A 14890-nucleotide genomic window follows, 5' to 3' on the forward strand; every position below is an offset into this window, starting at 1 on the left:
TCGGTTAAGCGTCCGACTTCAGCCAGGTCACGATCTCGGAGTCCGTGAGTTCGAGCCCCGCGTCGGGCTCTGGGCTGATGGCTCAGAGCCTGGAGCCTGTTTCCGATTCTGTGTCTCCCTCTCTCTCTGCCCCTCCCCCGTTCATGCTCTGTCTCTCTCTGTCCCAAAAATAAATAAACGTTGAAAAAAAAAATTAAAAAAAAAAAAAAAAAAAGAACATTCAGGGCTCCAGGGCCAGTTAGTGCTGCCCTTGCGTCCCTTGCTGCCTCCTGTCTAGGTCGGTACATTTCACACCCTTTCTTTTCAAAGTGGACATTTACCTACAGTTTGTTTCCTGGGGCAGATTTTAAAATTTTATCATGGAAGTCAGTTATAGACCTGTATTGTCCAATATGCTGTCCACTAGCCTTGTGTGACTATTTCAACGTAATTAAAATTAGAGATTTAAAAATTTACTTCCTCGGTCACACCAGCCGCATTTCAAGTGCTCCGCAGCCACAGGCAGCTAACGGCTCATGTATTGGACAACACAGAGGAGAATATTCCCATCGTTGCAGAAAGTTCTATTTGACAGTGCTAGTTAGTACCAAATACTTAGAAGATACAGAGAATGATAAGGCCACGTAGGAGTATAAATGTACTCATTTTCCATTGCGGTGTAACGAGTTACTACAACCTTAGTGACTTATATAACAGGCTTCCTATCTCACACTTTCCGTGGGTCGGGAGTCTGGCCACAGCTTGGCTGGTCCTTGGCTCAGGGCCCCTCACGGGCTGTAATCAAAGTGTCAGCCAAGGTTTCTGTCTCGTCTGAGGCTCAGTCCTTCTTCCAAGATCATTCAAGTCATTGAGAAAATTGAGTCTCTTGCAGCTGTGGACTGTGGCCCTCAGCTCCTAGAGGCTACTCAGCTCCACGGGCCCTTTGCACCGTGATGGAGTGCTCCTTCAAGGCCAGCAGGGGAGCATCTGGTACCTCTAGACCTGCTCTTAAAGGGCTCGCCTGATTAGTTCAGGCCCACCCAGGATACCCTCCCTTCTGATCAACTTAGAGCCAAGCGATGAACCAATTTTAATTAGGTCTGAGAGAGGTCCTGACCTTTGCCATACAATGTAACATCAGGATGGAGTGACGTCACATCACCTTGGCTGTAGTCTCTTGGCCAGGAGCACTTGTTTCTAGTCTCACGGGTTCCACCCACCCTCAAGGAGAGGGGATTGTACAAAAGGTGTGGAGACCAGGGGGCAGGAATCACAGGGGCCAACTGATAATTCTGCTCACTACCACCAAGTATTAGTACGAAGAGACAAGTAGTGTGAAATAGTATGAAAAGACGCAAGTCAATAGATCTGTAATTCTGCCATTGACGAGAACCCTTGCTAGCATTCTGTTAGATTGCCGGCCCGTCCCTTCTGAGCCTATTTCTTTTCTACTACTAAAATCACGCTGTATGTACAATTTGAATCTGTTGTTGTTGTTGTTTTACCATTATCAGGCCACGAGAAAGTCATTGCAAACATCATTAGTGACGGGATAACATCCTACCAAGGGATATATTATGATTTCGGTAACCAGTTCCCTCTTGTCGGACGTATATGTTGTTAATCATTTGCCTGATCTTATCAACACTGTGACAAACATCTCTGTGCATAGTTTTTTTTTTCTACATGTCACAGTATATGTAGAATAGTATTGACAATGGAAATTATTAGCGTAAAGAGTACAGCGATTTGTAAGACTCTTGATACACCTGACGGCTTTCTCCAGAATGCCAACTGCTCTTCCCCCAGCAGGGGGTGCGCATGCCCACTGCATAGGTCGTAGTTTGGGACTTCTTGGGTTTGGTCGCGTTGATATGGTTGAGCCTCCCTGAGCAGGACCACAGGGTCTCCAGGTTAACGTCTCCACCTCCTCTAAACCAGGGAGGGGTAGCCCAGATTCTTCATCAGCCTCCACGATTTGAACAGAACCTTTCGCGAACGACACAACTCTTCCTTTGTCTGGAGAAACTGAGAGCTGTTTCCATTTTACCTGCTGTTTGAGCACAGCACAGGTGCACTTTTCAAGAGAGGAAGTTCAAGAAATGTTTTGAAATGTAGAAGATCTGTGCTCAGACTCTGGGGGATTTTTCAGGGACCCCCCCCCCCCACATACTGGTTTATTAGAGAACAACTTCCCCCTTCTCTGCTGAGATTCACATGATGGAGAGGATATTTTCTGTTGCAGGACCGAGCATGTTCAGCGAATAGGGAAAACTCTTCTATTTTTGAATTCAAATTCACAATGCTTCCGACAGCAGACGCGTGGGGTTTCCACACCAACAATTCTAACTGCCTGCAGTTAGTGTAGATACCACAGGTTCAGGGCTCTGTCCCACAGGACTGCCCCCCACACACTTTAGAAGCCAATTGCAAGCAGTGGGTCCCCAGATTACTCACAACTTCTGTCTAACTTGGCTACAAGCCAGAGGTTCCCATGACCTCCTCTTTTAGGTTTGATGATTCACTAGAGTGGCCCCTAGAACCCAGGGAAGCAGTTTACTTATATTGCCAATTTATTTCAAAGGATATTTTATTTTATTTATTTGTGTGTGTGTGTGTGTGTGTGTGTGTGTGTGTGTGTGTTTTATTTAAGGACATTTTTAATTTAATTTAATTTAATTTAATTTTATTTTATTTTATCTTTGTTTTTGTTTTATTTTGTTTTTAAATGAATGAATGAATTTTTAAGTTTACATCCAAGTTAGTTGGATGCATATAGTGCAACAATGTTTTCCAGTGATTCATCCCCTATGTATAACACCCAGTGCTCATCCCAGCAAGTGTCTTCCTTAATGCCCCTTACCCATTTAGCCATCCCCCCTCCCACAACCCCTCCAGCAACCCTCAGTTTGTGCTCTATATTTAAGAGTCTCTTCTGTTTTGCCCCCTCCCTGTTTTTATATTATTTTTGCTTCCCTTCCCTTATGTTCATCTGTTTTGTCTCTTAAATTCCTCATATGAGTGAAGTCATATGATACTTGTCTTTCTCTAATTTCGCTTAGCATAATACCCTCTAGTTCCATCCACGTAGTTGCAAATGGCAAGATTTCATTCTTTTTGATTGCCGAGTAATACTCCATTGTATATATATACCACGTCTTCTTTATCCATTCATCCATCGATGGACATTTGGGCTCTTTCCATACTTTGGCTATTGTTGATAGTGCTGCTATAAACATGGGGGTGCATGTGCCCCTTTGAAACAGCACACTTGTATGCCTTGGATAAACACCTCGTAGTGCAATTGCTGGGTCGTAGGGTAGTTTTAGTTTTAATTTTTTGAGGAACCTCCATACTGATTTCCAGAGTGGCTGCACCCACCAACAGCACCAACATGTGTTTCCAGAGTGGTTGTGTTCCCACCAACAACACCAACTTCTGTTGTTGCCTGAGTTGTTAATGTTAGCCATTCTGACAGGTGTGAGATGGTATCTCATTGTGGTTTTGATTTGTATCTCCCCGATGATGAGTGATGTGGAGCACTTTTTCATGTGCTGGTTGGCCATCTGGATATCTTCTTTGGAGAAACATCTATTCATGTCTCTTGCCCATGTCTTCACTGGATTATTTGTTTTTTTGGGTGTTGAGTTTGATAAATTCTTTATGGATTTTGGATACTAACCCTTTAGCTGATAGGTCATTTGCAAATATCTTCTCTCATTCCACCGGTTGCCTTTTAGTTTTGCTGATTGTTTCTTTCACTTTGCAGAAGCTTTTTATCTTGATGAGGTCCCAGTAGTCAAAGGATATTTTAAAGGATACAAATGAACAGCCATGTCAAGAGATATATAGGGTGGGGTATGGAAGGGTCTTGACGACAAGAGCTTCTGTACTCATGGACTTGAGGTGTGCCACCCTCCCACAACTTAGAAGCTGTACTTTTGGGATTTTTATATAGAGACTTCATCATTCAACCATGATCAATTATTAACCCAATTTCTAGCCCCACTCCCCTTTCTAGAGGATGGGGAGGGGGGTGAGGCCAAAATTTCCAAGTTTCTAATCATGGCTCTGTCTTCCTGGTAACCAGCCCCCATCCAGGAGCCATCCAGGACCCACACAGAGTCACCTCATTAGAAGCAACCACCCAGGAAATTCCAACAGATTCAGGAGATCTGTGTCAAATGCCTTCTACCACTAAGAAAATGATAAGGGTTTTAAGAGCTCTGTGCCAAGAACCGGGAGCAGAAACCAATATATATTTTTTCTATTGTTTCATACTCAGGATCGCCCTTTGTGCTCCGGTCACGCGGGAGAGGGGCCGAGGCAAGGCCTCGGGCATTAGCAAGCCTTCTCCCTGCTCGCTGGGCCCAAACTCCTCTCCCCATCTGGCTGTTACTCCAGCCCTTCATCCACGTTCTGCCCCTGACTAGCTGTGTGACCCTGGCTAAGACACTTCCCTACTTTCCGTATCAGTTTCCTTCTCTGGAAAGAGAAGATGCTGAGTTTCGGTGAGTTTAAGGTCACCTCCGTCCCTATCACTTTATAATACATTTGAAATTACTCTGCCACAACACAATGTACATATTATGTATTTATAGTTTATTTTGTGGCACATAAATATCACGCATTGCCATTCAGAGAGGGAATGGATCTGTGCGTTTAGTCCACAAGCATTTATTGGGCGTGAGCAGGATTGATGCTAAGCTGAGAGATATGGAAATGATGTAGGGACACCTGGGTGGCTCAGTCGGTTGAGTGTCTGACTTCGGCCCAGGTCATGATCCCGTACTCTTTGGGTTCGAGTCCCGCGTCGGGCTCTGTGCTGACAGCTCAGAGCCTGGAGCCTGCTTCAGATTCTGCATCTCCCTCTCTTTATGCCCCTCCCCCATTCTACCTCTCTAGCTCCCCAAAATAAATAAACATTAAAAAAATTATTGAAAAGAAATGGTGTAGGGTAAGAGAATCTGAGATGCTGGCTTTGTGGGACTTGGGTCCCAGGAGGGTGGGCTGGGGGGTACAGAAAGTAATAACATGATCTAGTAACCTGGCTCCCTTATTCTTGAGTCCCGGCAGCCATGGGCCCCCAGCATTAGGCTGGAGCCCTACATCTTCCTCATTCCTAGTCTGGGATGTGTTCCCGAGGTCTTTCTTTCATGGTAGAGCCCATCCAGAGCACCACTCAGATGGCCGCCAGACTCTGAAAACCACCGCAGCCCAGATTCCCCAGCTGAGTCTGCCTCGCCCCTCGGAATGGAATGCTTGGGGTGGACGGGTTTGCCAATCCCCCTTTACAGGGTCTGCTGGTCTCTCCCGGGGAGGGGAGTGGAGACTGGGTTGCCACTCTGTGTTCATGTGCCCTGAGAGGTGCCCAGCCGAAAGGGAGAATGGGAGCTGGGACCAAGCTCACGCTGCACTCACCAAGCTGACACACGCTGTGCCCTAACACGGCCGTGTTTGGGTGGAAGAAAGAACACTTTTTTCAAAACTGCACAGACACCCTCTGGGCTGACGGTGGCTCTGGATTTCCCAAGCTCCTGCAGTTCCTGTCACTTGTCACTGCCTTGGCCCATCAGCCCTTGGCACGTCTTAGAGTTCCTCCCCTCTTCTCACCCACCGACATGTGACTCTGGGACCTTGTGACCTGCCCTTGAATCCCCGTTTCCATCCTCAATACTGCCCTAGCCTCAGACTCCAGACTGATTCTGTCCCTGGCTCATTGATTACCTGAGCTGAGAATCAGTGTATCTGGGGAAAGCCTGGTTTCTGTGCAAGCCAAGTGCCAGAAGCATCAGTAGGAAAGTTCAATAATATAGGGAAGCATGTTCCTCAAAGAAAGGGGTTTCCTAAGGACATAAGCAAAGGGGCTGGTTAGGGAGAGGCCGAGGAGGACACGAGCATCGATATTCCCTGGATGTCCTCTCTCTCAGAAGGCAGCCTTGCTCCAAGCAAATCCCCAGGGCCTCAGACAAGCCGGAGGTGGTCCCTCAGGATCTGCAGCAGCCGGTTCCAAGGGCACAGCTGACCATATAGGGGAGCTTTCTCGCCCACACCTTTATTATCTTTACTCTATGGTCCTCTCTTTGCCTCCTTTTGGAATAGGTTGTTGTCTCACAAGAATCCTGCGCCTGCCCAAGCCCCCACACTGGTCTGTAAGGAGACTAGACTATAAAAGTCTTCAAGACAGGGCCCAGACCTATGGTGTTCATCTCTGCATTTCCAGGAGAGCACGCAAAAGATGCTCATTAACCCTTCGTTAAGTAAACACATGGCCCGGGGTGCCTGGGCGGCTCAGTCGGTTAAGGTCTGACTCTTGATTTCAGTTCAGGTCACGACCTCATGGTTCATAAGATCAAGCCCCATATCGGGCTCTGCACTGACAGCACGGAGACCGCTTGGGATTCTCTCTCCCTGCCCCTCCCCTGCTCACGCTCTCTCTCTCTCAAAAATAAGCATTAAAAAAAAAAAAATGAACACATGGCCCAACTCCAGGCAGCATTAACCTGCAATTATATGCTAATGGGGTACAAGGACATTTAAAGAGACGACAGATCCACACCAAATAGATTAATCACAGAACAGGCTCAGCTGGGTCCACGGCAAGGGTCTGCTTCCTGGTGTCTGTGTGGAAAAGGGTCAACCCGGCAGGCCCGGCGGCTCAAACCGCACGCCTTCTGGAGAAAGGCTCGTCTTCCGGACTGTCCTTGATCAGCTCCTGGAGATGACGTTTGAGCCCTTAGAATACCCTGCTTGATAGGAGTTTTTTTCCCCATGCTTGAGGCCTTGGGTCATAATTCGTCAGCCTGACCAGTTTATGCCAACAAAGTCACTATGGTAATGCCCATTTTGTACGCATGAGGCCCAGGACCATGGGTATCAGTCTGACCTCTAGCAGGGCAGGGAGCTAGAAACCGAGTAGCTCAAATCAGTCTCGCCTGCGATGTATCGCCTGTAAAACCCTGGCGACTCCCAGTAAAACCCTGGACCACAAGGCTTGGCTGTGCTTCTCTAGCTGACAATACTTTTGCACGGGTGCTTGCACGTAGTTTCCGACAGCATGAAGGGCACCCTCGTGAGACTCTACTGGGAGGGGACCCCTGGGAAGTTGAGCCTCATTTCTACCCGACTGCACCCCACACCCGTGTTCTCTTCGCTGACTTTAATCTGTAGCCTTCTGCTCTGATGAACCACAGCTGTGGGTCTGGGAGTTTTTCTGAGTCCTGCTGAGTCTTCCCAGAGAAACTTCGAGCGTGATGGTGGTCTTGGGGACCCCCAGCACGAGGTCTGGGACGAAAGAAGCGGAAGAATCTGCCTTCGGCGGCGCCGATGCCTCTTCACAGAAACCATTCATTCATGCAACAAACGTTTCTTGAACACCTACGGTGCGTGGATGTCCCGTTCCAGGCCTGGAGAACACCAGTCAGTGAAACAGAGACCTCTGCCCTCACGGAGCTAGGGTTCTTGTGGGAGCAGGGGGAGAGGCTACAAGCAACAAAGAATAAATAAGATAATAAATGCTCTGGTGGCTCAGGCGGTTAGGCACCCGCCTCTTGATTTCCGCTCAGGTGGTGATCCCGTGGTTTGTGTGTTCGAGCCCAGCTTGGAGCCTGCTTGGGATTCTCTCTCTCTCCCTTTTTCTCTGCCCCTCCCCTGCTCACTCGTGTGCACTCTCTCTCTCTCTCTCTCAAAAAAAAAAAAAAAAAAAAAAAAAAAAAGTCAAGCAGATACAGGGGCTCAGGGGTGCTGGGGTGAAGGCGGAGCCCATTGGGAAGGCAGGCGTGGCTTGGAGATGTGGGAGCTGGCTGTGTGGGTGGCTGCTAAGCCAGGTCTCTGCAGGACAAGCCCCGCCCCTCCAGCGCTTCTCATTACTTAACGAGCACCATAAACCCTGCGGGAGCTGGCGAACAAACCAGACGCCCGGACCCCTTTTGTGTGCGTGGAGGGGGAAAGAGGATTCGTATTTTTCACAAGCACTGCCGGTGAGCCTGGCACTGGAGGTTGTGAACTGCAGGTGAAGACACAGCCCGGCAGGCCGCCCGAAGGTGGCTAAGACAAGCCCCTGCCCTTGAAGAACTTCCTCTTCAGTCAAACAGAGTGGTATCGGGGCGCCTGGGTGGCTCAGTCTGTTAAGCGACCGACTTCAGCTCAGGTCACGATCTCGCGGTCCGTGAGTTCGAGCCCCGCGTCGGGCTCTGGGCTGACGGCTCGGAGCCTGGAGCCTGTTTCGGATACTGTGTCTCCCTCTCTCTCTCACCCTCCCCCGTTCATGCTGTGTCTCTCTCTGTCTCAAAAATAAACGTTAAAAAAAAAATTTAAAAAAAACCCCACAGAGTGGTATCTGGGGGCGCCTGGGTGGGGGCGCCTGGGTGGTTCGGTCGGTGAAGCATCCAACTCTTGGTCTTGGCTCAGGTCACGATCTCATGGTTTGTGAGTTCGAGCCCCTCACGGGGCTCCCTGCTCTCCCTCTCTTCCCCTTCCATCCCCCCTCTCAAAATAAATCCATAAATTTAACGGAAACTATTAAAAGAAGAAAAAAAGAGGGGTATCTGGAAAAGCATAATGCCTTTTGGAGCATCTCTCTGCCATTTAATACCTCCGCGGGGCTTTCTGAGTTGACAGTTGCTGGGAGTAGAGAACTCTGCGGGGACACACCTGGGAAGCCAGGGTAGGAGGGGTTAGGGCACAGTGATGAGCACTGCCATGAAAACGTAGGTTCCCAAGGCCAACAAAGGAGGCCCCGAAACACCGGAAACGTCTCCTCCGGGGAAGCAAGAGGGCTCTGAATCCTCCTAGGCTTTCTCAGAGGTGGCCCTGCCTGAAGGGACAGCGCCTCTGGCCACCGAGGCTGGATAAACAGAAGGGGCCTTGGAGAAAGTGGCAAACGCCGGTCGTACAGCCCGGGTCCCCTCACAGCTCCTCCACCCGCTCTGTGTCCCTGCAAGTACCTTGGAGTTCGCATGCCCCCCGGGCAGTCGGCCAGTGACCCCTGGTGCAGGACTACAAGAAAGAATGGTCTCTGTGCCCCTGGCTGGGACAAACTCTGCTACAACGTCTTCTCCAGGGCTCCCCACGGGATCAGGCCGAGGCTAGGACTTCCCCTGGAATTGAACACTGGCTTCTCCATCCCTGTTCTGCTTTCCCGCATCGGAGTGGGAATATTTCTTAGTAAACCACTTGCGTGTGAAGCTTTGTCTCGTCTTTGTCTCATTCAAGCACAAAAGCAGCCTGTGCCCTGGCTCACAGCTCTTAGGAGATGGGACAAAATGAGGGGTGAGGTGGAAAAACGGAACCTCTTCCCGTGGCAGCCCAGAGAAGCGTTCCTCCCCGCTTCCCCAGCCTGGACCGCCAAACCTGCCTTGCCTGGTTTCTCTAGAAAGGACATTGCTAGTGCTTCAGGAGGCACCAGGCTTCAAACTGCCGTCAACTACGGGAAACTGAAATGCAAACTCAGTATCAATTCCAGGCAAAACGAAGGATGTACATCTGGAGCCCAGAGTTGGGGCAAATAACTTCAAAACTCACACAGAGAGGATTTACCTTTGTTAGCAAGCCTAGAAAGCGGTCAGACTGTTCAGGGGCGAGGAGACCAACACCAGAACTTGTCTAGACAAGCAGACTCTCTGTCCTATCTTTGCTCAGCCCGCCCTCTGCTGGAGTGACTCATGAACAGCGGCTAGTCGGGAGGGACAGAGCCAAAAGCAGGTTCCAGAATTCTCAAATCCCACCCATCCTTCAGGGTGCAACTTAAACGTCACTTCCCCCGGGAAGCCTCCCCTGATTCTTGCTGCTGGAAACGAGTTCTTTGTTCTGTGAGTCATTAGCCACTTGGGGCATTAGCACATTAGCAGAGCCCAGCGCTCAGAGCCAGGGTGTAACGGGAAAGGTTTTTATTTTTTTTTATTTTTTTATTTTTATTTTTTTTTTCCTTTTTCTGAATTTATTTATTTATTTATTTATTTTTAATTTTTTTTTCAACGTTTATTTATTTTGGGGACAGAGAGAGACAGAGCATGAACAGGGGAGGGGCAGAGAGAGAGGGAGACACAGAATCGGAAACAGGCTCCAGGCTCCGAGCCGTCAGCCCAGAGCCTGACGCGGGGCTCGAACTCACGGACCGCGAGATCGTGACCTGGCTGAAGTCGGACGCTTAACCGACTGCGCCACCCAGGCACCCCGGGAAAGGTTTTTAGATGGCAAAGAGAGGTGGGAAAAGAAAAGGGGTAAGGAATAAAGGAGGAATGGGTTGAGCATGGGTCACCTCTGACGACAGTGCCTGGATAAGGCTGGGGAGAGGTTGGGGCATTGGAGGGAAGCCGAAAGGTATCAGGACTCATTTACCCTGAGTTAGAGGTTCCAGAAAGGTGTGGGACAATTATCAGACGGGCCATTGCATCTTATAGGACCCAAAATGAAATTATTGGCTTAAAATGCAAAAAGAAAACAGTACAACAGAATTAATAAATAACTGTCAGTTAAGCATAACATTGTGACAACTTCATTAATCGCTAAATTTAGCATTTTAAATATTCATTCTATTTGAAAAAGAATTAGTGGGTTAGACTTTCTCACTTCCTGAGTAGAATTCCCAAGTAGAAACAATGACTCCTAAGAAATTGTAGCCAATTGCAAATTAAATATTACTCATAGCCAAATAATTTCCAAAGCAAACTCATAAAAAACTCCTTGCAAATTTCCAGGGCAAAATTACATTTGTTGTAGGATATGAGCACATTTTAATATATTCAACATAATAAACGTAGGAGTCCCTGGAGCTTACAAAAATTTTAAATGGCCCTGTCAAAGATCAATTTCCTCTGTCCCCTCAATTCCCCCCTCGATGACATCACAGGCTTTACCTGCCACAGACAAGCTGCTTCCTTCTCTGAAATGCAAACTTATCTTCTCGTCCACCTGCATGGGCCCATCCCTTACAATTAACTGAGTCATTAAATGCTTGGAATAGCTAACTGGAAAGTCGTCCTGTTCTCAAGTGTAATTCATTTCTTGTGTATATTTCCTGAGCCTCCCATGCATTTACAAACAAAAACTGAATACATATTCTCCACCTTTCCCTTCGACAGAGCTCCTAATTTCTCACACTACCACGTTCCTTGCCCTTTCTACTTAACAGTTGAATCCCCTTTTTATTTTTTTAATGTTTATTTATTTTTGAGGGAGAGAGAAAGCGTGTGAGTGGGGGAGAGGCAGAAAGAGAGGGGAACAGAGGATCTGAGGTGGGCTCTGTGCTGACAGCAGTGAGCCCGATGTGGGCCTCGAACTCACAAACTGCGAGAGCATGACCTGAGCCAAAGTCGGACGCTCAACGGACTGAGCCACCCAGGTGCCCCCCTGAATCCCCTTTTTAAAACCCATAACTGTGAGGAAACTACTAGTAGCTTCCCCCACCCCCACCCCCAAATGGTCAGAAGGGGAAGAAACTTACAGCCCTTCAAAAGGCAGAAGCAGTTTGTGTCTAGTTAGCAAACACTGAGCTACAGAATGTAGTGAAAAGGATGCCTGGGTGATTCAGTCGGTTGGGCAACTGCCTCTTGATTTCGGCTCAGATCACGATCCCAGGGTTGTGGGATCAAGCCCTGTATCGGAATCCATGCTGAGTGTGGATCCTACTTGGGATTCTCTCTCTCTCTTTCTCTCTCTCTCTCTCTCCCTCTGTGCCTCCCCTGGTCTCTCTCTTTCAAATAAAAGGGGAGTAGGGAAACAAGTCATGTTACAGACACAACTTAGACTACCGGATGCAGAGAATGCCAACGTCAGAGTGTATGAAATGAGTGAGCCCTAGAGAAGCCTGATGGCCAGCGTCCTATTTTTCCATTTGCAAGAGAAATGGTGATGAACATGTCTCTCCTCTTCCTCCGTTGTCTTCCTCCTCCTTTCTTCCCTGTCTTGTTCCTGCTAGAGATAAAAATGATTGCCAAGAAGTCTGGAGGAACAGCCACCTAGAAGCAAAGGGAGGCCAGTTATTCAACAAAAGCTGAGCACACACTGGGTAGGGGGTGAGGCCTGGTCGTAGCAGAGCTGCGGAGAACTCGACACTAATCAAGAGATCAGAGAAGCTGGGCTTGAGTCCTTAGTTAAGGGAGGAAAGGAAGAGAATCCAAGGTTTGGTCGTGTTTTCTCTACTTGCATCTAAAAACCTAGAGAATTCAACACAGTGATTTTTCTTCAGGGGCGGCCATGTATCATCAGGCAGGAGGGCCCAGCAGTGCGCAAGTCCCTGTTCCACGGCACTGACTTTGTCGGGGAGAAAGACCACACACAAATGCGTGGCAATTATGTGACATAATATCAGGTTGTGATCAGTACTTTAAGGACACAGAAAGCAGGGCGAGGGGGCAGAGACCGTCAGGATGATGGGGGGAGATGTGACTTTAGACAGGGTACCCAGGGAGAGCCTTTGGGGGTGCAGTGGCGTTTGGGCAGAGACCCACAGAAAGCAAGGGACCGAACTGTTCTAGTATCTGCATAATGAGCCTGCCGAGTAGTGATAGCACTTTGCCGTGCAGTGGGCGGGGAGGGGGACGAGGTTGGGGAGCTGGTTACGTCAGCAGAGGCCCGGGCTCAGTAGTGCAGTGAGACCAACATGTGAAAAAATGAAGTGGAATCCAACAGGCAAGGAAACATCAGAGTGCATTGTGCGTGGTACAGTAAGGATAGTTCTGGGAAATATTTGTTTCAAATATATACGTGTACATATATTAAGTCATAACATAAACAGTATGTCCTTTTTAAAAATTTTTTAACGTTTATTTATTTTGAGAGAGAGAGAGAGAGAGAGAGTAGGGGAGGGGCAGAGAGAGGGAGAGAGAGAGAGAATCCCAAGCAGGCTCTGCACTGTGATGTGGGGCTCAAACTCACGAACTGTGAGATCATGACCTGAGCTGAAAACAAGAGTCAGACCCTTAACCGACTGTGCCACCCAGGTGCCCCATGAACAGTATCTCCTACACTAGGTGTCCCAGTGAAGAAAGTATGAAGGCCACTGATGCGAAGGTGCTTAATCTGGACTGGGATCATCTTTACACACACACACACACACACACACACACACACGGTAATGTGTATAACATCCATATACAGTTGGCCCTTGAACAACATGGTTAGGAGTGCCAACCCCTATCTATGTATAACTTTTGACTCCCCCCCCAAACCGAACTACTGATAACCTGTTGACCAGAAACCTTACCGATAACATAAAGAGTCAGTTAACATATTTATACGTCGTATGTATGACATGCTGCATTCTTACCATAAAGTAAGCTAGAAAAAACAAAATATTAAGAAAATCACAAGGAATAGGAAATACATTTATAGCATGTACTGTATTTATCAAAATAAGTTTGCTTATAGGGGCTCCTGGGTGGCTCAGTCTGTTAAGCGTCCAACTTCAGCTCAGGTCATGATCTCACGGTCTGTGAGTTTGAGCCCCGCGTCGGGCTCTGGGCCGACAGCTCAGAGCCTGGAGCCTGCTTCCGATTCTGGGTCTCCCTCTATCTCTCTGCCCCTCCTCTGCTCATGCTCTGTCTTTCTCTGTCTCAAAAATAAATGAAAAAGATTAAAAAAAAAAGTTTGCTTATAAGTACACCGGCACAGTTCAAACCCGTTTTGTTCAAGGGTGAGTTGTACACGTACAGTGATAAACTTCTTGTTTTGGAATAATTTTAGGTTTATAGCAAAGGTATAAAGATAAAATAGAGACAGTTCCTATATGCCTCTCATCGAGTTTCCCGTAATGTTAACATCTATTACGGTGGTATATTCGTTAAAACTGGATACTAACATCGGTACGTTACTACCAACTAAGTCTCCGTTCGGATTTCAGTCATTTTTGCAGTTTTTCGTATTCAGGATCCGATCCAGGATGCTGCATTGCATCGGGTCATCGTGTCTCCTTAGCATCTCTGGTCTGTGATGGTTCCGGGCTTTCCTTTCATGCCCTTGACAATTTTAAGCAGTATTGGTAAAAGGTGTTTTGTAGACTGTCCCTCAATCTACAAACCCTCCAGCGTTTTTTTTCTCATGATCAGAGTGGTTTTCTCATGATCAGAGTGTTGTTATGAGTTTTTTGTTATGTTTCCTTTTTTGTTTTTAACTAGGCTTCACATCCACCGCAGAGCCCAGCAGGGGGCTTGATCTGAGCTCAAGACCTGAGCTGAGATCAAGAGTCAGCCGCTTAACTGACTGAGCCACCCAGGTGCCCTGTTGTTTTGCGTTTTTAGGAAGAATCCCACAGAGGTCAAGTGCCCTCCTTATCGTATCCTCTTGGGGGGTATTTATTGTGTTGCTCAGACGGTTCCAGCTTTGGCCATTGGGAGATTTTTCCGGTTGGCTCCTGGGTGTCTTTGACATCCTTTTTTAAAATATACTTGTTTGTTTTAGGGACAGCGGAAGCCGGGGAAGGGCAGAGAGAGAAGGGGACAGAGGACCCAAAGCAGGCTCTGTACTGACAGCAGAGAGCCCGATATGGAGCTCGAACTCATGAACTCTGAGATCATGACCTGAGCCGGAGTCTGATGCTCAATGGACTGAGCCACCCAGGTGCCCCCCACCCCACGGCGCCTTTTCTTTTTCTCTCTTTTCTTCTTCTTTTTTCTTTTTAGCACTTCCTTACTTTCTCGCACTACAAGTGGCTGATCTTTATATTTTTAAAGTCCTGCTCTGCAGTGTACCACTTTGTTGTTTTCCCCAGCAAAAAAAAAAAAAAAAAAATGCCTATTTGTACCATTACGTTAGACATGAGCTGTAAAGGGGGACGTGAGGAGGTGGAGACTCTCGCTGTCCCCCAATATCCATTCTCCCTTCCTCCAGAATTACAGAGGTCACCCAAGTAAACCTACCTCTGCTAGACTTTTGCAGCCAGATGTACCTGTTGACCGTCCTGGCCAATGATTTG

This window comes from Prionailurus viverrinus, chromosome B4 (genome assembly GCF_022837055.1).
Source record: "Prionailurus viverrinus isolate Anna chromosome B4, UM_Priviv_1.0, whole genome shotgun sequence".
Classification (NCBI taxonomy): Eukaryota; Metazoa; Chordata; class Mammalia; order Carnivora; family Felidae; genus Prionailurus; species Prionailurus viverrinus.